At 23.5% G+C, this 24,119-nt stretch overlaps 1 protein-coding gene across 2 annotated transcripts in view; it reads left to right on the plus strand.

The window, feature by feature from the left end:
- Positions 1-313: 313 nt before the first annotated feature.
- LOC112594542 (neuropeptides capa receptor-like) overlaps positions 314-24,119 on the plus strand; it is a 113,062-nt gene continuing 89,256 nt past the window's right edge. For both annotated transcript variants that reach the window (XM_025339355.1, XM_025339356.1), the window contains exon 1: positions 314-526. The gene's annotated coding sequence lies outside the window, so the exon portion shown is untranslated. The remainder of the gene's footprint in view (positions 527-24,119) is intronic.

A 24,119-nucleotide genomic window follows, 5' to 3' on the forward strand; every position in this document is an offset into this window, starting at 1 on the left:
ATAATATACGAAAATCGTCACACACTATCGAAGACATCACACGATAATAATATATCGTTGCGAGTACGTATTGTACACGAGCACTCGGCATTCCACTAATAATAAGAGCTGTTCACATTCGTCGTTATACAGCGTGCAAATTGATAATTAGACTTTGGAAGCGTATAATATATAATAATAATACGACATGGACACGCGCGCATGTGCTCCGCGGGAAGAGCTATTTGGAGGAGAGCTGTAACTTTTTTGGCGCCCGACTGTCGACGGATTCGTTTTTTCGCCGGCAGCACGCGTTTAGTCTGTGCCGCGATTACTCCCGTAAACTCGTCTACCGATCGTCCGCGTGTCCTCTCCGTGCCAATATGCCACTGTGTAATTTCTTTGATATTTGTTTTACGAACACGACTTATTTATAGATGGTTTATCGATTCGATTTTTTCGTTCGTTACTGTATTTCGCGTGACATGTGAGACATTTTTTTTTTGGACGGAATATGCTATTGTTTAGCGATTGAAAAGAAAATACGGTCAGTAACGTTCAAACATTTCTAAAAAAAATAATTATTAAAAAGTAAACTATGATGTAGAAATTTTACACAATATTCTTTTTTGATATGGTTAAAAAAATAATAAATAATAGAAAATAGTATTTATTTATTTGTTATTATTATTATTATTATTTTTTAATATTTATACATAATATACACTTGCTTAGACTTGTATAATATACTTTTTGCTGATATATAAAATGTATTTACAATCTGCTCGTTAACTAAGAACATAATTTTCTCCGTTAAGTCTAAAAATAGTTACATATTTTATATTATTATATCTTTATTTAAACTTAATAAAAATAAAATATATAAAATTCTATATTTTATTATAAAAAAAAAAAAAGTAAAATAATAAATATAATAAAATGATAACTTTGACTCCATATTGGTTTAGAAGATTAATTTGACTTTCAAAAAAATTTAATAATTGTATATTTAAAAAATAAAATTTCACTTACAATAAAATCTGTCAACTTTTTGAAGTAAGTATAGATTTTTATTTTTTTTTCCATTGCCAATAAACTATTTAAGTACTTCAATCAAAAAAAATTATTTTAATAAATAATTGATTATTATTTACGAAAAATTTCACAATATTTTACAAACACTGAAATATTAACATATTATAATTATGGCTTATTAAAAATAATTATTATATTATTTCCATATTTCAAAAGATAATTTAATGTTTAATAAGTACAATTTAACATTAGCTCATGTTATGCAACTTTGATTTAAAACGCGCAATTAGTTGTATTATTAATTAATATATAAATTTAATTTTCACATATATGGGTAAGTTAAACGATTAAAAGCATAAGATATTTGAACATTTTATTCATTGATTTATTTAATTTATATTTAATAATTAAACATTTTTTGTTTGAATAAATAATATAATTAGTTTATTTAAAACTAATGCAATTTACAAATTAATAATATTTAAATAACAGAAAAGCTTATTTTTCAAGTATGAACTAATACACATATGACATACAATATAATTTTGCTTATAATAATTAAATAAGTATTTTAAAATTGTCATAGATTGAATCAGTATTGTATTGTTGTTGTGAGTTTAAAAATACTTAAATAATATACACAAATTTAAAAACATTTAAGTTACTCAATTATTTAATATAAAGATTACGAGTGTCATAAATTAATTTATCTTTTTGTACGTGGTACATAATAGAATAATTTCGAAAAAAAGTAATTTCCATTATATAATGGAGAATAAAAAAAATATAGTTAATGCAAATTATCAACTTAAGCACCGCGCAAAAATTTTTCGCTTCAATACAATCTATCAATACGATGACTTATTTTATTTTAATAAATTCAAATACTTATAATATTTATGCTGCTTCTGGCAGATTATCATATTCTTCTTAAAGTTTGAAATCAAAGTTTCATCTAAACTGTTATGTTATATTATGTGTCTTAAGTTTTGAACTCAACAATATTGGAGAACTAAAGTGTAATATTATAAGAAAATAGTTATTAATTTATGTTGCTTTAAGCATTCCATCAATTATTGTTAATCAAGTCGTACGAGTATAATAACGTGATTGCATTCATTTAGTATTTAGATACTATCATAGGATGAAGTTCGCTGTTTTGTACAATGACAAATGTGTATGTATAAACATGAAATGGCAATTCAATTTTTTTTCTATAGATTTTAGCTTACATTTATTTTGTTTTATGGTATTTCATTTTTATTATGTTCATAAAAACAATTTTGTATATGAGCCTGATACATTATTTTTATTGAATATTCGCGTCTTAAGTATTTGGAAGTTACAAACTATCTTATGTTATTTAGCGATTTTATATTTCCAAAGAATTTTACTCATTTTAATTATACTAAAATTACTATGAACTTACAATAAATGTATATTAGTATATTACCTTGAAATTAGCTATCAAACAATTTTAATTAGTTTAACAACGAGCATGTATTGTTTGGTTATGTAAAAAATTTAAATTGTGTACTAAAAATTAATATACCTTTGTTAAAATAACCCTAAAAATCGTAAATACCGATATAGTTCTAAATTAAAAACTTCCAAAAACGCGTACTTATTAATTAAAACTCACATTTTTTATAGTTAAAACAACGTCGTGGAATTATTTTACAAATGTTATACGTCTATATATATATATATATAACACGATACAGAAATTGCAAGAATTAATATAATTTTAGAATGCAATCATACATTTTTGGGAACTAACTATATTTTATTCCATTTTAAATAAGTTTTTATACGTATACATTTAAGTAGAACTAAATTAATTATACTCTGAAAAAACAAAATAGTTAAAATAAATTATTCTAATAAATTGTATTCCTAGATCATAGAATAACAAAAATAAGTGTAATGTATTATTAATTTGTATAATTATTGTCGAAAAAAAATCAAAATTAATAGATATAGACATTTTTTAATTCAAAAATTTTCTTGAGATATAGAATTTGTAGAAAATTATAAAGTTATATAAATTTTATTTTATTTTTTATAAACTATAAAATTATAGTTGACCTACTACAGCTTATCTGTGACTGTTTTTTTTTATTGTAGATAAACTAAAACATTTGAAACCATATTACTCTCTTTTATTAACATGACTTCAATTGTGAGTACGATAAGATATTTTGACATATTCTTTTTAAAATATCATTGACCTCGTTACGTAAAATGTGCATAAATCCAAGTTTTTGGAAATATGAAATAGTTTACCAAAAATGTTTCGCTTTGATTTTACAAATGGGTAAACGCATTTAAATTTAAAATGGAAATAGTTGTCATTCATGTTTTATTTTTCAATATTTATATCTGTACCTACATATATTTATATCTGTTTCTATAGGTAAATAATTAATATCCTTAAAAATATTTCATAAAATTGGGTCCATGTACCTCTGCGAATACATAATAAATCTTATATTTTATTAGTATACTTGTTTAAATTAAAAATAAAATATAATAATACGAGTATATGTTCACAGTTTTTTTTTTTTTTAAATGTGAAGTACTATTATAATTTAATTTAAACCTATTTGGGATCCACTTAATCGCATCCATTAAGGCGAAGGGAATTTTGTTTGTTCTTGAGATTTAAAAGTAAATCCTTGGAAATCCGTGCATTCGGGTATTTTTTTCGTGGTTGTAAATTTCTAAATATAAGTCGATCGTGCCAAAATGCTTATCTGATTTTATAGAACTGTACGCGATCGATAGTCAGCTAGACAATGTAACTGACAGCGGCGTTCTTCATAAATCGGTTTTAGGAGGTAAGAAAAAAAAATCCCAAATCCCAATAGGTACATTTGCTAAAATTTATTAACTGTCAGTACCAATGAAATCGAGATACCGGGTATAAATTGTACAAGTGTTATAAATAGGTACATCGAATAATTTTTGCACGGTTTGCCGCAAAAGCTGATTTGGCACCTGCCTGAGATAATGTGTTTGCCAAAATAACGTGGAAAAAACTCGATTTATTTTTTTCAATCCATTAACTTATTATATCCATACGTGATTGTAAATTCATTCCTGAACAGTAAATGCGTTTACAATGTTGTGGTTAGTATTAATTATTAGTTCGTCACTTATTGTTGTTCTTGCTGGAAATGTAAATACCACGCTCAAAAATTGCCAGATTATAATCTCATATGAGAATTACTGCGTACATATAGGTAATAATAGTAGTCACCGTTTTTTTATAACATGAGATCAGCAAAATGTGCAATTAAAATTGTTTTAATTAAGAAGACGGGGACTTAATGAATGCTTGCCTACCAGACTTGTAGAGCATCTTATAAGATGATTTTTTGACCACATTGATACACTGTCTTTATTACCCAGGGAGAAGGAGTGCAGGGGTCCTCACCACATTCTCCTCTCTCAAGTATACAGTAAATATAAGTACACCCCACTCTAGCCATTCACGACATATTAAATTAGAACGCCGATTAAAAAAACGATAAGGTATATGTGCTAGCCAAAGATAAAATAATTGACAATGTATCATCCGACAAGTTCAGATAGTAGTTATTATTATATAGTATTTGATCTTATACCTAATTAACATTCATTTTACTATGGAAAATATAAAAATTGCAGATAACCACGATAATATTTGGTGTCGTTTATGAGAACCACGGTGTTAGTTAGATAAGTTATAGAGATAAGTTGACAAAAAAAATAAATAAATAAATGAATCCTCATCAATTTTAAGAAATCTCTGTACAATATTAAATATATTAAATATTTCTTAGCTCTTCCATATAGCTTAAATTTTAAATACTATAAAATATTGTATCAATTGTCAAATAAAATTACACCTATAATTAGTGCAGTACAACGTATGTGGTACATCAGAGATTATAGTTTTATTTAATCCGAATGAGTTTCCAACTGTCAAATTTCAATTTTTATGAGCAAAACGATAAACTATACGTTAATATTATTATTATTATTATTATGGTGACGCAAACATAATATATAATATGTTTAGATAATTTTCAACAAAATGTTTCGGCACACCTTATTCGTGTTAAATTAAGACGCGCATCTGTACTTATACGTGTGTGCGCGGTTAAGTTTATTAATTATTCTGAGCACTGGATCATTTTACGAAACGTTGGATCTTATAGCCAAGTCATGATATCGTATCGCGTTTTAAATGTTATGTAACACTCAAATGAGTCACGCATGTAATTTCTGTCTTCTATTTGCATAACTATTATTGTTAATTATACACGAATTATAATATTATATACTCTATATTCATATACGCTACACGTTTTATTATATTCTTTTGCGTGATTAATACAGATTTTGAATAATATTAAAATGGTAGTAGTAACACAAACGCACTGTTTTATTATTTTGTTGTGAAGTTGTATAGGCAGAGTTGTTTTCATTTAATTTTACCCGATGTAAAACGGTGTGAAACGGTTAGGACTATATAAAATGTGTACTACTGATATTCCCTTCAAAAGTTTTAAACTTTTTTTGACTAGAGTTCTAAGGGTTTATTTTAATGGAAGGGAATAGAGAACTTAACTGTAAAGTTTACCGTGAATTTTAAAATCCCTTCGCTACCGCTCTTCCAAAAATTACAGTTGATGCAATATACATTAAATTTCAATAAATATTATTTTTATTATGCCCAATATATTTAAAAAATTTTATAATTTAATTATAAGAATATATTTATAAGCTTGCCTTGATTTTTGAGAAATTGTATCAAAAACTACTTCAAGATCAATAACCACGTATGCATGAATGGTTGACATTGATAAACTATTCTAAAAACTGACGCTATTATGTTTCTGATATAGTAAACATAAATTTATTACCTTATAAAAATTGAATATCTATGGTTGTTCTAAAAAATGTATGAGTCGATTTTAGTTTTGACTTCCATATTTTTTGTTAAGGAATAGTAAGTAGAATGTCAGCTTAATCAAGGTAAAATTTATTAAGTTATTACACGTGATTTGTGTTCAATAAAAAATATAGAAAATTATAATACGAATCAACAATTACTTAATAATTATCACAAAATGCATAAAACCATTATATTTTTTACTAACAGGAATTGCATAAACGTTTTTCAAATATCAACAGTTAAAAAGTACCAATTATTTTGAGATTATAAAAAATTACATTAGAGACGAACGATTTAACAACTTATTGCGTATATCTTTCTCCACGTAAGAAAATTAATAGATCACATTATATAGCTAGAGCGTAGGTATAATAAAACGTACTCGTTATGTTATATTTTATTAAAAATAATAATAATTTTAATATTATACATAGATTATTGTGTGATACTAAATTAGTTATGAAAAATATTTCGGGGTTCTATTTCTATTTCAAATAATTCCACACATCCGCAAATCATTACCAAGTTCATGGCACAACATACAAGTTATTCTCCTATCACTTTCACGACTATAATTACTTCGATTCTCAACGTGCAATTATAATTTATTACGCACATGCAAATTTAAACTTCAATAAATCATGTTTTTCATTCCTATCGCACTTAAACAACGAATACATCCAAAGCGTTTTACTACTGTTTATAGTATTTTAAATAACTGTAGCGTTTCTCGTACCATATTCCTTTGATCCTGCGTATACATTTTGTTTTAATATTGATGAAGAAATGACTTCGAATATTAGTGATTTAATTTCTACGTTTTAGTTTTGGTTCTATGTAATTATTTATTTATTAACCAACGAGTATCTAAATACATTTACAAAGATCTCACAAACTTAGCGATTCTGAATATTCATTAGTACAATGATATCTAAAGGAAGTAATCATTTTTAACGAGCTTCATTATACATCGTAATATACAAAAATACCATGTTAAGGTACACTTATAGTGCACCTTATATATTTATGTACATATACTATCATGATAATAAACTTATAACATTTAAAAAACTGAAGACTACTTTTTTTTATACCACACCCAAAATCAAAATATGTCATTTATTTTTTTTTAAACATGGTTCGGTCAATATCCATGTAATAGGCGTGCAGCTGTGTAGACGCTACTGGGCTCAAAATGGCTTGGGTAAAAAAAAATATACGAAACGAATTTCTGCGTACTATGACAGAAACTAAAAAAGGTTTTTTAACGATATATTTGTTGATTTTTTTTTTTTATCCACATTAAAATTGAATCATTTTTCTGGAAAACATTTAGTTTCATTCGTTTAATCATATATGCATCAAGAAAATAGCCAACATTGAAGCGTGTGTCAGAGAGTTTTTCTCACGCGTTTATAAAATATAATATACGAGTATGTATTTGTATAATTGTATATCTGGGATATCCCGTGAGAATTCACTGATTCTAAGTCCAACAGTAATGACGTTTACATTTTTGGTACACTTTGAAGCTCTCACTAAACACTTTAAAGTGAGTAAATATTCGAAGAACAATCTGTATTGGACGTACGAGTAGTGTCAATCCGAAATTTTTAATTACAGTGCGTTTAATAAAAAAATTAACAACTATAGTATTTATTACGACTGTCTATAATATTGCGAAAGAGTAAATCATTTATCTATTATTTCTTGTTATTTAACCACCTATAGGCTATTTCGTTAGTCTTAAATCTAGATAAAATTAAGTTTTGTTGTTTAACTTAGGATATTTGTATTAATTTGAAATCACATAAATACATATTATATCGTTTAGATACTTACATGTTTAATTTGCATACAGTTTTTATAGGAACTTACTGTTCCTCAATTATTGATGTATTATTGTTAATAAACTATATCACATTAATATGCAGTTGCTTACGGATACGTATGAAACTCAAATAATTATTTATAATTATAAATATTTTCATAATATAGTTAAGAGCCTTTCTTAAACTATATATGTACCTACATAATATTAAAATACCTGTCCCTTGTATTTAAACTTTATACTTAGGTAGGTACCTACTTTACGAACATTATGGTCGTCGTTAATAAATGGGCAAACTTAATATATATATATATATATATATGGATTGTTTCAATATAAATGGCGTAAACATATTATATAAATTATTAAATATACTTTATATGTACGTCATAAAACTCAAATATCATATTGCAATGTTTTTACTTTATATTTTTTCGTCAGAATAGAGATATCGAAAAGTAAAATGAAATTCATACAATACAATATACTTATGAAATAAAGTACTACTTTTCGATATATTTCTGTTTATTTACACACTTCATTAAACGATTTACCATCTTACTTTTTTTTTTAAATATTTATCGCTTTAAAAAAAAAAAAAAAATTATAACGTTTTAAGAGTAGTGAAAATATAAATTACAAAAAGTAATAATATCTTAGAGCTAATGGTTTCTAGTGGTTAATATAATTATAGTTCGAATGACAATTTTATTATTTCTACATGAATAATTTTTAAACCCTTTAAAAGCCGGATGATTGAGTCATAGCTAGTAATTTGGAATTTTTTTTTGAAAGACGCCACTTAGAATGAACGATAATTTAAAACTTACAATTCATTGCAAAATATCGTGTACTTTTTTACATATATAAGATACGTAAACTCAAAAGTATAAAATAATAAATTTTGATACAAAACATTTTTTTTCTTTTTAAATTTATAATATTCAAATAAAAATAACCAGAGTTAAATACAAAATTACTCCATCCATTTAGAATTTAGATAATTTTTTCAAATTGGTCACTGTATTTGTTTGATATATTTTGATTTAGTTTTAACTCGATAAATTTGATATATTTAAGCGTGTCAATCAAATCTTCAAGTGTTTGATTTAATTTTAAATGTGTAAGATAACTTATAGAATAAAATACTGAAGAAACATATAATTTGCCTAAAAATATCGAAAACAATATTATAATAATATAACCTTTCATTATATACAAAATTCCATTGTGATACTTTTTTAGCAACTTGTAAACTGCAATCAGATAAACGTCAAAATTTTACTTTTTTGATTGATCGATACATATACTTAGATGAAAATATCAGTTTAGGTTTGATTTATCTTTTTTTTTAAAATAAAACTGTTAAAAAATGACTGGGTCAAGGACGACATTTAACGTTCAATCCATCATGGACCGGACCTGTGGCATGTTTGAGTTTAGAAACAATTCTTCAGATTCTCTTAATACGATAAAGTTGTTTTACGTAAAAAAAGAAGACAAGTGTCACTTTCAAAAAACATTCAATTTGGAATTAATTTGATGGCTATAATAATAGATGTATAAAGAGTTTATAAGACAACAAGTCAATGCCATATTTAGGGGTTTCTCAAGAAACTTTGACGAAATGTGAAACTGCTAAACATACATAAGAACACACACATGTTATAAGTTTTGAAAGTTAAAGTTCAAAAAAAATAATACTTAAATAAAATGTAATGTAAATTACGAGTATATTATACAAACAAAAGTCATTTTTAAAACATACAATTTCAGTATAGATCTAAATCTCAATACCTAGTTATACAAACGAGAACAATAAGCTTTTCACAAGTATTAATAGTTTCATTCATTGAATTTATAAAATAAATGTAACACCTATACTAAATAAATAGCACGATAATTTATTTTTAATAGAAAACATCATTCAATATAATTACTTCGAGAGTGTAATTCATTAAATATTTGTGTAATATCAATGCTACGGTTTCCATCTGTCACACTGAGTATGCTCTTGTAACTATCAAAATTATTATTATTATTTATAATTTATATAAATGTTATATTTTCACAAAAAATATTACATTAAAAAATCATTATCATTACAAAGTTAACAAAATAACATATTGCTACATGCAATTAATAAATTGCGTTCAAAATTTATTTTAAATATTTTATTTGATGAGTATCAACTTTAAAACTAAATCCTTTATTTAATGTAAGTTTTTAATTTGAAAATAAGAGTAAAAACTGTGTTAAGCTATAATTTATTTAATAGAAATTTATTCCAGTGTTGTATCTACATACAATAAAAATATATAATTCTTAAAAATCATAATTATTTTTATCACAATTTTGTTGACACATATATTGTTGTATGACAGACGAAAGTAACTCTATTTTAAATGGTCAATTCACTACGTTCAAAATAAACTGAATAATTTATTATGGTCAGGATAATTTTACAGCAATTTAATAAGTTGATGTAAGATTTTGTAAAATGTATCATAAGAAAGAATCAAAGAAACAAGAGTAATACATATATGAAATAAAATGAAATAATATATAATTATATCCGATCAAACAATACCATTCAATAATTCTATAAGGTTAGATTAACCAATTTATTACAATATATAATCAAGAAATACAGAACTATAAAAGATTATAATTTCTAAAAATATATAATTGCACGCTATTTAAAAAAAAAAAAAAGCTTCAAAGAGTATTTAGATAATACAAAAATTAACTACAAGATTCATTGTTTTAGGGCTGATTAAAAATAAAAAAAAATGTAAAATAAGGTAATAATAACACTGTATATTTTGTACAGGGTTAATGTACAACTATTTTTGGTAAGTAACCAAGTATTTTGATTCAAGTGAATTTTATTCACAACATTCTATATAAGTAATTGAAAGAGATAAATTATTATAGCGTTTGAAAAGAAAAAAATTAAATCGACCACGACTCATTTGATAACGAATAAATCAAATTTCGTGTTTGAAATGCAAATAGACGTTGAAGTTAATTATTAAAACAATAATATTATTTTTTTGTTTAATAAACAAAATGAGCAATTGATAATAATTACAAAATCAGTTTTTATAATAAATGTTCTTCATAGTATCAGTATTATATTCATGAGTATAGGTGTATACACAAATGCAAATTTTAAATATATTATATGAATTAAACTCATGAAAAGTTTTATAACTTTATTTTATACATAAATTACAAATAAACTAAACATTTAAAACTCATACGTTTATTTAAATATGAATGGAAGTATGAAATTTTGTTTTATGAATAGTAAACTTGTGAAATTCAAAGAGTATAATTTAATGTATTTATGAAGGTTTTAATATCTTAAAAGATTTTTGATAATTTAAAGTAAAATATTTCTTTTTCGATTTTCATTATATTCATTCAACTCTAGTTTTAAAGACTTTTTGATTTTTTTATTATTTAAATATTTATTATTTAAATTTTACAAATTTGTTCAAACAAAAAATTAAGAATTAAGAATTTACTGATTGTTTTTAGTTTTAGTTCCTTAAATTTTAGTGAAATGTCGGTTTTAATAATAGAACTTTCTAATTTATATTTTTATAAAACCCGAATTCTGAAAGAAAAAAAAAACAAAATCGTATAATTTTACATTTAATAAAAGTACTTCTTAATATCTTTATTATAATAATTTTTTATTCATTTCAAAATATTTAAATTTTATACTTATAAATTCAAATATTTTACAATTATACAAAAAAAAAAATAAATAAATAAATAAAAATAGGGTTCTATTAATGCACTCTTAATTACACAGCTCAATAAAGAAAATAATCAATGTTTTTTTCCTGTATTTAAATCATCTATAAAATAAAAGACATTAAATATTATTTATTTTATTATTTTAATTTTTTATGGCAATTTATTTTCACTTAACACAATTTTACTCGTCAATATAATAACCACAGAGAATTGTATGTTGAATAATATTGTATAATTTTTTATAAAAAAAAATGATTTTAATGATAATAATATTTCTTTTTTAAAACGGTCTATCGTTTGATATTAATGTTTATATTTTATGATATATTTAAATTGTTATTAAGGTGATTTATTTTATTATTTGTAATATACTAGGTTGAATTATATTTTTCCAAAAATATTACATTTAAAATTTTTATTCTGTGTAAAAAATATACGATAACTTTAATTATATTAACTATACTAATTTCAAGTACCCATTAATAGTATCAATTTAAACATAAAAAAAAAAAAAAAAAAAAAAAAAAAATGAATCAAAATTTGAACTCAAAACATTTATAGAAAACACTTATATTATAGTTACGGTACGAAATCTTTATAAAGATTTATATTTAAAATAAATATGATAATATTTTGTTTTTAAGTAACACCTTAAAAATAAAATCAATTTTGTAAAAAACTGATTTTGAGTAAAAATTCCCGTTTATCTTAATTTTAATCTTGTTTTTTCAATTATTTTACTTTTAAATTTTAATCCTTTAAATCAACTATTAAATCTAATATTCTATCAGAAATCTTCAAATTAAAAATCTAAGCATTTAGGTCTACTAAAAAAAGTGTAAAATACGAAAAAAAAATAAAATAGATTATTTTATTATTAATAGGTTCATTGTATCTCTAAGTTTATAAATAAGGACTATAAAAGTTGTGCTTAATGTTAACATCTACTAAGACATTCGCACAAACCAATTTTCCTTTTACACTTAAGTTTTGGGTTTTATTTTTAGTCTCAAAAACCAAAATCTACTTGAAAATCATTGAAGACGTTTTACAATGATTTTTATTTTATGACATTTTCTCTCTATATATTTAACTTCTATGTATATATATATATATACATAGGTATACAATATGCGTGTAATAATGTTTACTTTTTTTTCCTCGTCATATCGTTTATTTAGTGAATTTTCGTTTCAACCATTTTAGAGATTGCAAAAGTAACTTTCACACTACTTAAATTCAGGAATTTGGTGTATATATATATATATATATATATATAAACATAGGATAATGGTACTTGAATAAACCATAAAAAAATTCCTTGTTAAAATATTTCTTTATTTCAAAGAGTTTTACTTAATATACATTTACGCAAATATATACCAACTATTTTCATTTAAACATGTTTTCTATTACATTTTAGTTATATTATTTGGTTTTAAAAGTAATAATCTTAATCCAAACTAGTTACAAATCCATTTTATACTTACTCTAAGTGTATTTATTAATAATATAATTTTATAATTATTTAAGTTTATTTTTGTGTCTATAGAATAATTAATGCCTAATAAATCGCATTTTTTAACTTGAAACATATTTAAAAACTATAATGTTATGCTTAAAAAGTATAATTTTTTATTTTATTTAATATAAAATTTATTATAATATATAAGTAGAAAAACAATTTTAAATAATTATAACGAGCCGTTCAAATATTACAGTATAGATAAAATAATATTTTTTAAATGTCTTTTTATAACTGTAGATAATTTAAAAAATAACTTAAAATGATGTTTTGTATATAGTTTTTAACCACAATATGATAAATGTATTTACAGTGTGATAACCATTTGATTTAAAAATAATGTTGCTTATAAGATAATTATTTTATAATGTAAGAAAATTACTTACATTATATATTTATTAAAATTTTACATTTTTTTTTCATTTTTATCTGAGTCAAAGTGAATATTACTTGAATTATATACAATATTTCACTATTTTTTCCGTATCAATAACTTTTGATACTTACGAAATTGTTGAAATTTGGTTTTATAAAAAAAATACTTTTATAGAATACTCCAAAATAATTATTAAAAATGTAAAATATTTTTTTGGTTTTAAGTTAAACTTCAAATAAAATAAAAATTAGAAAGTTTGTTTTTTTGCATTTAATAAAAATATTAAATATCAGTGATAAAGGAAACGCAAATTAATTATGGAGTTTTTTATTAAGTATGTAATTATATTATTTATGTGGTTTGTAATAAGCTAATTAAAGAAATGAATGGAACTAGATTGTACACTTATTACAGTAAACAGGTAGATTTTTATAATGCGAAAATAAACACCCTTAAATATCTTGTATAATATTTTATACGCACTTATATATTATATTATACGTATATATATATATATATATATATATATATATATATATATTCATATGACAAAATTGTTGTTATACTGTACACACTATTATCTTGGTATCTGCCTAAATCGGTAAATATGTGTAATTTTTGTGATAATAATAACGTAAAGAAGCATTTAAACCTGACTACCGAATTGATTAAATCATAAAATCTTAGAGTAGAAAACCACAGAATATATACCTTGTGACACGGCCTATATTGTGGTCGCTCCAGAGGATCCCTCATTAATGTTATTTTACAGAAATAATAAAGGAGAACTAGAGATATAATATAATACATATTAAAAGTACAATTAAAATTCCGTTTGTGTACTTCCGAAAAAAGAGATTCACAAATATTAAGAACAATGAATAATAATTTTAATGCGTTTCGCTTACTTATTTGTGACTAAAAGCAAGTTGGCTATTGTCATAATAATAATACACTCGTATAATAGTATTAAATATGCAATGTAGCATAAGTTCTACATGTATTGTCAAGTATATTAAGAACGGTGTATTTGTTTTGATAAAATTTAAACGATATACTTTTATGGCTTATTTCGTGCGAGGAAATCGCTAAAACTTAATTATTAATTGATATATTGTTATATTGATATATTGATATATTGTTGATATGAAATAATCTTATTCGTTCAAAAACATTGTTTTTTAGGAAAAAAAAAACAAATTACTTATGATCTACAGAGATCAGTTTTGAAATTTTAAAATTACACTCATGTTATTTAAAAAAAAAAAAAAATCAATACTTTTTGTCAAAATATTATAAAAATTGTGATTGTTTTGTCATATCGAAAGTTTTGATAGTCCATGAATTTTACCAAACTTGCATTAGAGGTTCTTTGAATGATAGTAGGTACCGTATAAGAGAATGTATTTTGAATAATTTTACTAAAAAAAACTAAAAAGTATTATCTAAGAAATACATTTTAATTAAAAAATTATTATTGTATAAATTCCTTAACTTAATAAAACAAAATAACTTTAAACTTATAATATTTAAAGCTATGACATTTTCAACGGTTATGGTGTATGATTAATTATCAATATAATAATAAAACATAATTAACTTTTCTGTTTTATAACTAATTATAAAATATAGTACACTATTATAAAAAAAAAATTAAAGTAATAAAAAATAGCTGCCACTTTATCATTGTTCATAATAAAATAAATAACAAAATATTATCATTTTTTTTTTTTTTAAATAGAACTTTTTATTACACTATATATTTTATTGAAATCTTATATTTGATTCTTTTTTGTATCTTTGAAATGTGGCAAATCGTCATAAAAAAGGTGACATTCTTTTTTTATGATAGACTTAAACGATTGCAAATCTTTAAATTTTGTATCAAAGACGAACAATGGTGTATTGCACAAATTCCTGAGACTTTGAGATCTAATTGTTCCTCTGGATATTTTACTTTTTTTTTGTTCTGGTTGTTTTGTCGAATCTTCTTCAAATTCAGTTTCATATATTATCATATATTCGTCATATTTATGAGTATATTTAAGTTTATAAATATACTGTAAATAAATAACTGTTACAATTTTTTCCCCCTGTTTTTTTCCTGGACGTAATGTAGTTAACGAGTAAACATCATCATAATTTTATAAAAATGAGTATTCTTAAGTAGGTATTGATTGTATATGGTTGATTGACGCCTTGCCAATCTTATTCTAATAATATTATTTCCAAGAGAATAAATTGGTGATTTAAAATATTGTTCGAGAGCAGAATGGACATTGTCAGCCTCCATGATAGTATTCCCCTTTTGTAAGAAATAATTGTTCTGTAGTAATACTTTTAGTTGTAGCCAAGGTACTTAAAACGCATTCCAATGTTTTATAAAGATTTTAGAAATTACAACTATCTAAACTATTTTTTTATTATTTATTAATATAAAAAAATCTCCCATGTACATAATTCATATACGATACTACACCTACTTTTCACACTAATATTTCCAATAAAAATGTATTAATTGAATACCTTTTTAATACATTTTTTATCAACATGAGTATGGATTTAAAAAAGATGCCACTTTAAAATCCTTGGTCCATTCGTTAAAAAACTTTTAACGTATAAACTATCTTAAAGTGTGTATTCAACTCTCAATAAAATCTTATATACAATTAATATATAAATTTATAAAAATAAACAGAGAATGGATTACATTTCTTATATATTTCTACTAAAATTATAAACGAAAAATATAATACCTGTACAATGTACATGTTTAAATAACTTAAAATCATTGTTATTAACATGAAATAAAATCATGAAATAGCTTAGTTTATAATATTATGTTAACAAGATATAAATAAACATGAAACTACATATTACGTTAAAACAGTTTTAAATACTTACAGTTTACATAGACATTCATATTTTTATTATTCATAAATGTATACATTTTTGTACGTGTTCATCGCAGACATATAAAAAAAATACATATATTATACCTGTGGCTTAAATTAAGAATATAATAATTTATTTATTTGTAACTTTCTTAATTTTATTATGTAAAAGTCATAGTTACATAGTATTCAACAAAAAAAACTCTTGAAAATAATTACAAAGCAATAATACAAATATATACAAAATTAAATAATAGATATAAAATAAATTATAAATTAATATATATATATATATATATATTATTAGGATAATAATGAGTTCAAAAAATATAGTTGATAATAAATGTTTTTTTTTTTTTTTTTTAATTAGTTCACAGATTATTATCATTAATTATGCATTAAAATCAATCAGAATATTAAAACTTGTTAAGATAAAATATATCAGTAGTTCGATCTACAAATGTACGAAAGAAAATTTCAAGTTTTAAAATAAATGTAACATTATAGTTTAATTTTAATATGATCAATAGATAATATTATTATTTAGTTAACTATAACAAAAAATAAATTGAAATTAACATAATTATATTCAGCGTTCTAAAAAAATAGTACGAGAATCTGGTTTAAATATATTGTCATATATATGTATAGACCAATCGAAAAAAACATAATATCATATGATGAAGTCATTTAGACATTGTCTGGCACAAAAAGATCATGTATATAATGCACGTAGCAATGGTCATTATGAGTTTAGTAATGCAGATATTTACATCAAAATTTGTGAATTCAGACATATGTAATTTTCGAAGTAAAAATAATTATTATGTGTACTTAAGGTATTTTATTTAGATAAAATTATAAAATATATTCACTGTAGTCTACAAGTATCTACTAAATTAAAAAATGTATTATGCAATTTTAATTTTAATCTTTAATAATACCTACCTACTTATTTATTTTTATTTGAAAATGTTTTAGACTAAACAAAAACTGCCGGAAAAATATTTACACTGTAACAAAGGTTATATTATGCTTATACTTTTTAAGTCATGATTTAAATTTGAAAAATTAATTTAATAAATCATATCCAACCAATTATCTACTTAGAATCAAAATAAACTATCGTTTAGCCATTCAAATGTTTGTAAAAAATTTTAATTTGAATACTTTTATTATGTGTATTGATAGATATGAAAAAGTTGAGTAAATAATGCTGTAGTATTCATTATATTAGAAAAAAAACCAAACTTTGAACGAGAATACGAGAATATTCTTATTGTCATGGTAAAATAAATATAATGCATATTCTGTGAAATAAGTTCTTCAATCATTTTAATTTTATCTTATTTGAATTCAAATAAAATAAGAATCATATGATATTTTCGATAACACGAATTTCTCCTGAAAACGTGACTTGCGCCAACAGGGAAACGTTGAACTCAAATATCATTATAATAATAATAAGAAGAAGAATAATATAGTTTCAAGATCTTATCCGAGATATAATAATGGTTAACAAGGGTTGGTTTGTAATAAAAACAAGTATAAACAACGATTTCAACAGAATCGTAATCGATTGATTTTTAATTATTGCTAGAAATGTTAATATAACATAAGCGAATCCCAAAAAAAAACTCCTGGAAAAAAAACCTACAAAAAAATCACCAAAAAATGTTAATTATATGAATTTTAAATTGTATTTATTTATTTATTTTTACTCAACTATTGATAAGCATTTTATCATTTAATTTAATTTACAATGTTTGGTACTTTTTGGAGATTATGAAATTAAATAAAGGTTTAGAAAAATTATGTTACTATAGTAGTATATGTAGCAAAGCATATTGGTAAATCTAAAATAACTGGAACATGTTCAAAGTAGTCCTCGATGAAATTCACGGGGAAATTAACCATGTAGAAAAAGCCTTATGTATGGTTAAAAATAAAAAAAACGAAAACTGATTCATCTAAGCCATTGAAGCGTAAGAAATTTTTAAGTTAGGTATTAACACCAGAGCAAAGATGCAGTAGAAGAACATATTAAAAGAACAATTGTGAAATCAACGTTCTAAATTAAATCTAGTTGAACCAACTAATTTTGATGATTTTGAACTATTAATATAGTAGGTACCTAAATTATATTAGTTATTATTAGATTTAAAATTCAATATTTACTTTTAAGTTTTAACAGATGAGTGGTGCATAACCGATCATTTTCTACATGTCCATTTTTTTAATTTTTAACAAAGGCAGTGGCTTTAAACAAAGATTTTTGATATTCGAGACTATAAAAGGAATGAACAATTCACCAAAATCCAGTGCATGGTGGTATTTAAATGGTAATTTTTTACTACCACTAACATTATTTTTTGATTATATGATATAACTGTAGAAGTAAATGATATATTTAAAACTTTAATTTATTGTCTATTGCAAAGAAAAATAACAGAAACATATAAACTATTATTTAGAAAATTCATTAAAAAAATGTACAGATCCAAAATACATATGTTCATCTTAGTTTTGAAAAAGCTATAAATTAAAGCTGCGCATAAAATATTTAACGAAAAAGTTATTGTGCGTGGGTGTTTTTATCACTTTTCATAACTAACTTATAGAAAATTTCAAGCTTAAGGACAAGAACAACTATACCATGAAGACCCTAATCTTATAAAATTAAGTGAAATTTAAGATGGTTTAATGTTTTCACTTTGACAGATGTTAAAAAGGTAATGTCATATTTGAAATGTATTATGTCTTATGCTACCTTAGGTTGAATTGAATATTTTGATTCTGCATATGTAAATTTACTTAAAACGAATAAATTGTTTGATAAACAAAATACAATTTAAAAAAGTTAAGCCAAAGTTTCCTCAAAGTGTCTAGAATGTTCACGGAGCAACGTTGAATGGTGAACATAGAACCAATAATATGACTGATAAAGTGGAATCATAGATTCTCTAATCTAGTAAGTCATAACTATTCATCCATTTAAACTATAACGAAAAAAAAGAGACCATAAGTTACTGTAGATGATACTAAAGTAAGGAAGTGCAATGTTGGGGCTGTACAACCAATAATAATAATAAAAAAAAAGTTAACATTAAATTACCAAATTATATTGTCACATAGACTACAGTTTACAATGAAGGAAAATAACAATTAAAAATGACTTTAACGACTATTTTATTTAATACACAAACACGTATTAAACTCGATTAATTTCGTGTGAATTGTTATTATTATATTTTTGGTTATTTAATTATTTAATAAACTATCGAAAATTGATTGGTGATTGACAAATCATGTGTCATGATTATATTATTGTTATTGTCATGACCTATGACTATGATTATCATCTATTATCTATACCAGCGGTTCTCAAACTGTGCTCCGCGGAGCCCTAGGGCTCCGCGAGAGTAGTCTAAGGGCTCCGTGGCTCCCTGAGAATTTTTGTATTAATTAAATTTAAATTATTAAATTATTATTATATTTCTTAGTTAAATTTTTATTTGTATAATCAATATTATTTAGACCGTACCAATATGAATTATTTTAAACGTTTAAAACTTTAAAATATTTATAAATCCACATATGTCATATTTTGTGTCATTGTCAAAATGAGATTAGATAAAAGTCGGGTTTTTCATTCATTTGACATGTTGTAAGATATTGATTTAGTTTACTAATCTACAAGAGTACAATCTACATTCTACGAAGTTCTAATAATTTCTTGATTCTTCAGTCATTACTCGTTATTCATCGGCCGCTAACGCAAATATTGTTATTTCGGTGTTTATTTCGTATTACGTGTTTCTTATTTTACCATCAATTGTTTTTATTGTTAACAATTTTTTTTGTGAATAAAAATACAAATGGATCGTATATATTCGTATTTTATAGAAAATAAAAATAAAAAGCAAATCATTTACAATTGTTAATTGTAATTACATAATTTATTTATGAATTTTTGTTGCCTCATATAGACATTTCTGATCTTTGGGGCTCCGTAATTTTTTTTAGGAATATTATGGGCTCCGCGAACAAAAAAGTTTGAGAACCGCTGATCTATACGTATTATTTCATATGAGTTATTATTATGTTACAGTACATATATAATCAACAAAATATTAAATAAAATAATTATGGAACTCGTGTAGACTTTTATTTCCGTGAGGGTTTTTTCTGGGGTGTGTTAATTTTTTTTTAAGTATTTTTCCGTTAGATTTTTTTCTGAGTTTTTTATCCGTGGCCATTTTTTCTGCCTACCAATATGAGCATTAGATTATTAGTAATCAGTAATACGAAAATAGTTTAATCGGTTGATGGAACAAGTGATGGTAATATCTGTTGTATGATCCCTTTACGAAATAATTTGTATACTCGGATGTTGCTTTTGTGTAAAACATCCAATAAACCACTACATGACTACAGTTTGTAGTGTTTGTACCTGTTTAACGAAAGAAATAGAAATCTTGAATAGAGGTTCGATGGCAGCCAGGTAATTTACTTAACATATAAATACACACATATATACGGGTACTACGAAATCATGGGAATTGAGCAGTATTATCCGTTTTGCATCAATCAACGTCAGTGTAAAGTTTTTCTGCTTTTATTTATTTCGTTATAAATGGAAGGACCGATCAGATAATATATAATAGTTTTTGTCAGACGAACGAATCCATTGATATCGAAATTTTAAAGTATTATATTTCATTTTCATATATTCGACAATTCTCCTTAGACTTGCAGCTGATTTTATATGATAGTAAGACATCGTATACACGTGTCGTGACAATGGTATATGTAAATCGATTACCTTCCCCCTATCATGTATATTATATATTGACACGACCCACTTATCCTGCAATATCCAAAAGCAGAATACCCATGTATATTGTGTATACTATATTTAATTAATCTTACTGGATATATTATTGCGTTTGGTGTCCCAAAACAAAATTAGCATTTTTGTCTTTGGTCAAAACAATTTTATTAATTACAAGAAATGTTGTTCCAAGGGTTTTTGTGCTACGTACATATATTATCCCAATTAATTAATCATTAAAATGAATGAAAATGAATGTAAGAAAACATTTATTATTGAACGAGCCCATGTCAACCCTGAATGTCAATTTCTCACTTTTTCAGTATTTTTTTTTTTTTTTTTTTTTAATTCGTTGAAATGCGGAGAAGAATAAATTCAATTCTCAAGGTTTGGAAAAGATACATAATCATGCATGTTTCAAATAAGAATGTTAAGTATTTTTTTAATTTAAAAAGTTCAAATAAAATAATTTGTAAGTAATAATAATTTAAATCGTTTCGAAACACTACATAATAAACTTAACTGGTTTCGGAATGGGAAGTAATAATATAATAATTAAAACACTTCTATTGAACTATAAGATCTTATTTTGTTAATAATGGAATTTTAATACAGTTAAATGAAATTTCCACACTTAAACGAATTAAATCATCGTAAACAGAATTAAGTTTTAAAATTTTTTTAATGGCCTATATTTTTATCATATATAAATTATTTTATTTACATTTAAATAGAACAAAATAATTTATAATTATTAGCTTATTCATTAATAAAAATCATTAATTTTTATTACTATAATATCATAAAAAAACAATTTTACTTATAAGTTATAAAAATTTAATACAGTATAGTTTCTAATGAAATATTTAATTGCTAGAAAAACCGATTATTCATACTGCGAAAACTTTTATTTTGTCCTGTATTCCTGTCTGAAATCAAAATAGTAACGACTACTGACTATATAAAACTTAGAATTATTTCACTACATTTCATTGGTCCTTGTGCAATTATCATACAGCAACAACATAACATCGTAACATTCCCATTTTGTTAGAACAAACTTTTTTCTTATTAAAGTAGGTAATATATTTTATATTTTGGGACCGTTCCAATATTTTATAGCTTACTACAATAATATAACCAACGTCTGCTTTAAACATTTGAACTTTAACTTGAAACTAGTAGGTAACCAGCTAATACTTGATTTATTTACACGAACTATTGTATATGTATACAGAGTGTTTTATCTAAATAGTAACACAGTGACAAAATATTTCAGCTAGAAATCTGTGAATGTATTGAAATGGAATTTTTTGAGGAAATTGGTGCATATAAAATTCATATTATAGGCCAATTTAAGAAAAATAAAATTATCTCTCACTCATACTAAAACTGATATTTTTTAAATGGTAACTTATATTATAAATGCCAAACTCAAAAATTCCCATTTTTTTCCGCAACTTTAATATGTAAACTTTTTCTACCATAAAAATGAACTAACTTACAACAATTTTATTTTAATTAAAAAAAAATAAAATATATATTGATAGACAATTATTATTCTATATGTATTATTTATTATTACTTAATTTCACGTACCCCCATCAAAAGAAACCTTTATTTTACTATGGGTATTTAATTATTTCAAGTGATATTATTTGTACGTACAACAAAATTCAAATTGTTCTACAATTATAAGCACTCTCATAGTAACATAAAACTTTAATTTGTACTAGATAATTTGTAAAATTTGCTAGAAAAATAAGACTAATTACATTAGATAATAATATATATTTCCAATTGAAAAAAATACTAAACATGTTTGATTTTAATCTCAATAAAGACCTAACTATATTCAATTTTCATCACTCCACTCAAAATTTAAATATGCTACACACCGAAAGATAAAATTATTTTAAAATTGGTCTAAAATGTGTATTTTAGTATTTTCCTATTTTCCTTGAAAATGTCCATTTTAATCTATGGTTATCTGACTGAAATATCTTGTGCTATTATTCAAGTAAAATATAAATTTTAAATACACATTTGATTAAATTGTAGGTACATTTATGATGTATAAATCTTATAATAATACTAATATTTTCCAGTACCTATAGAAAAAATACGTATTTTTTTTATTTTAAGAACGATTAGAATAGTATAAATTATTGTAAAGGTATGATAAACTTAGAAAAAAGAATTAGTTAAGTATGAAATATGTCAAAATAAAAAGGTAAACTATGGCATCATAACTCTGTATACCCACCCAACGATTTAACTACTTTTACCATGATCTTTATAGTTTTCTGACAGCAGTCACACTTATCTTCAACCCAAACTATTTTTCTTCTGACTTTCTTTTTTGTGCGCTTAAACCACCTCGTTCAATATATTCTGTATAATCTATCACAGCAGAAATAACCTCGCTTAGACTTAAGTTTTCTTAAAAATTTTCTCAGCATTATATCCGATCTCGTTTTATATATTCTATGAAAATAATTTCAAACTACATACATTTTTCCATCCAATAAGTTGATTTTTTTGTTTAACTCACATACTCAGTTTTTATATACAATAAATATATAGCTAAATAGTATATAGTAGAATAAGAGTTTAAATGTTTTATAATCTTTATATAAAGCAATATATCAATATTATTTTTTTATTTGATAATAATCACGTATACAGTGATTTTTATGTTTTTTTTTTTTTTTTATATAATAATTTAAAAGTAAAAATGTCGATAGGTTTTACCTTATTTATATTTTAATATTTCTAACTCCATTATTCGAACATTTTGAACATTTACATATTAGATATTCTGACATTCAAAATAAGTCGCATCGTTTAAAATCAAAAGTTATTTTGGTTTTTCTATTTATTGTTTTACTTCTGTATAAATATCAGTCTGCTTTATGATATATATATA

The sequence above is a fragment of the Melanaphis sacchari genome, unplaced genomic scaffold (genome assembly GCF_002803265.2).
Source record: "Melanaphis sacchari strain LSU unplaced genomic scaffold, SCAv2.0 Contig23_pilon_pilon, whole genome shotgun sequence".
Classification (NCBI taxonomy): domain Eukaryota; kingdom Metazoa; phylum Arthropoda; class Insecta; order Hemiptera; family Aphididae; genus Melanaphis; species Melanaphis sacchari.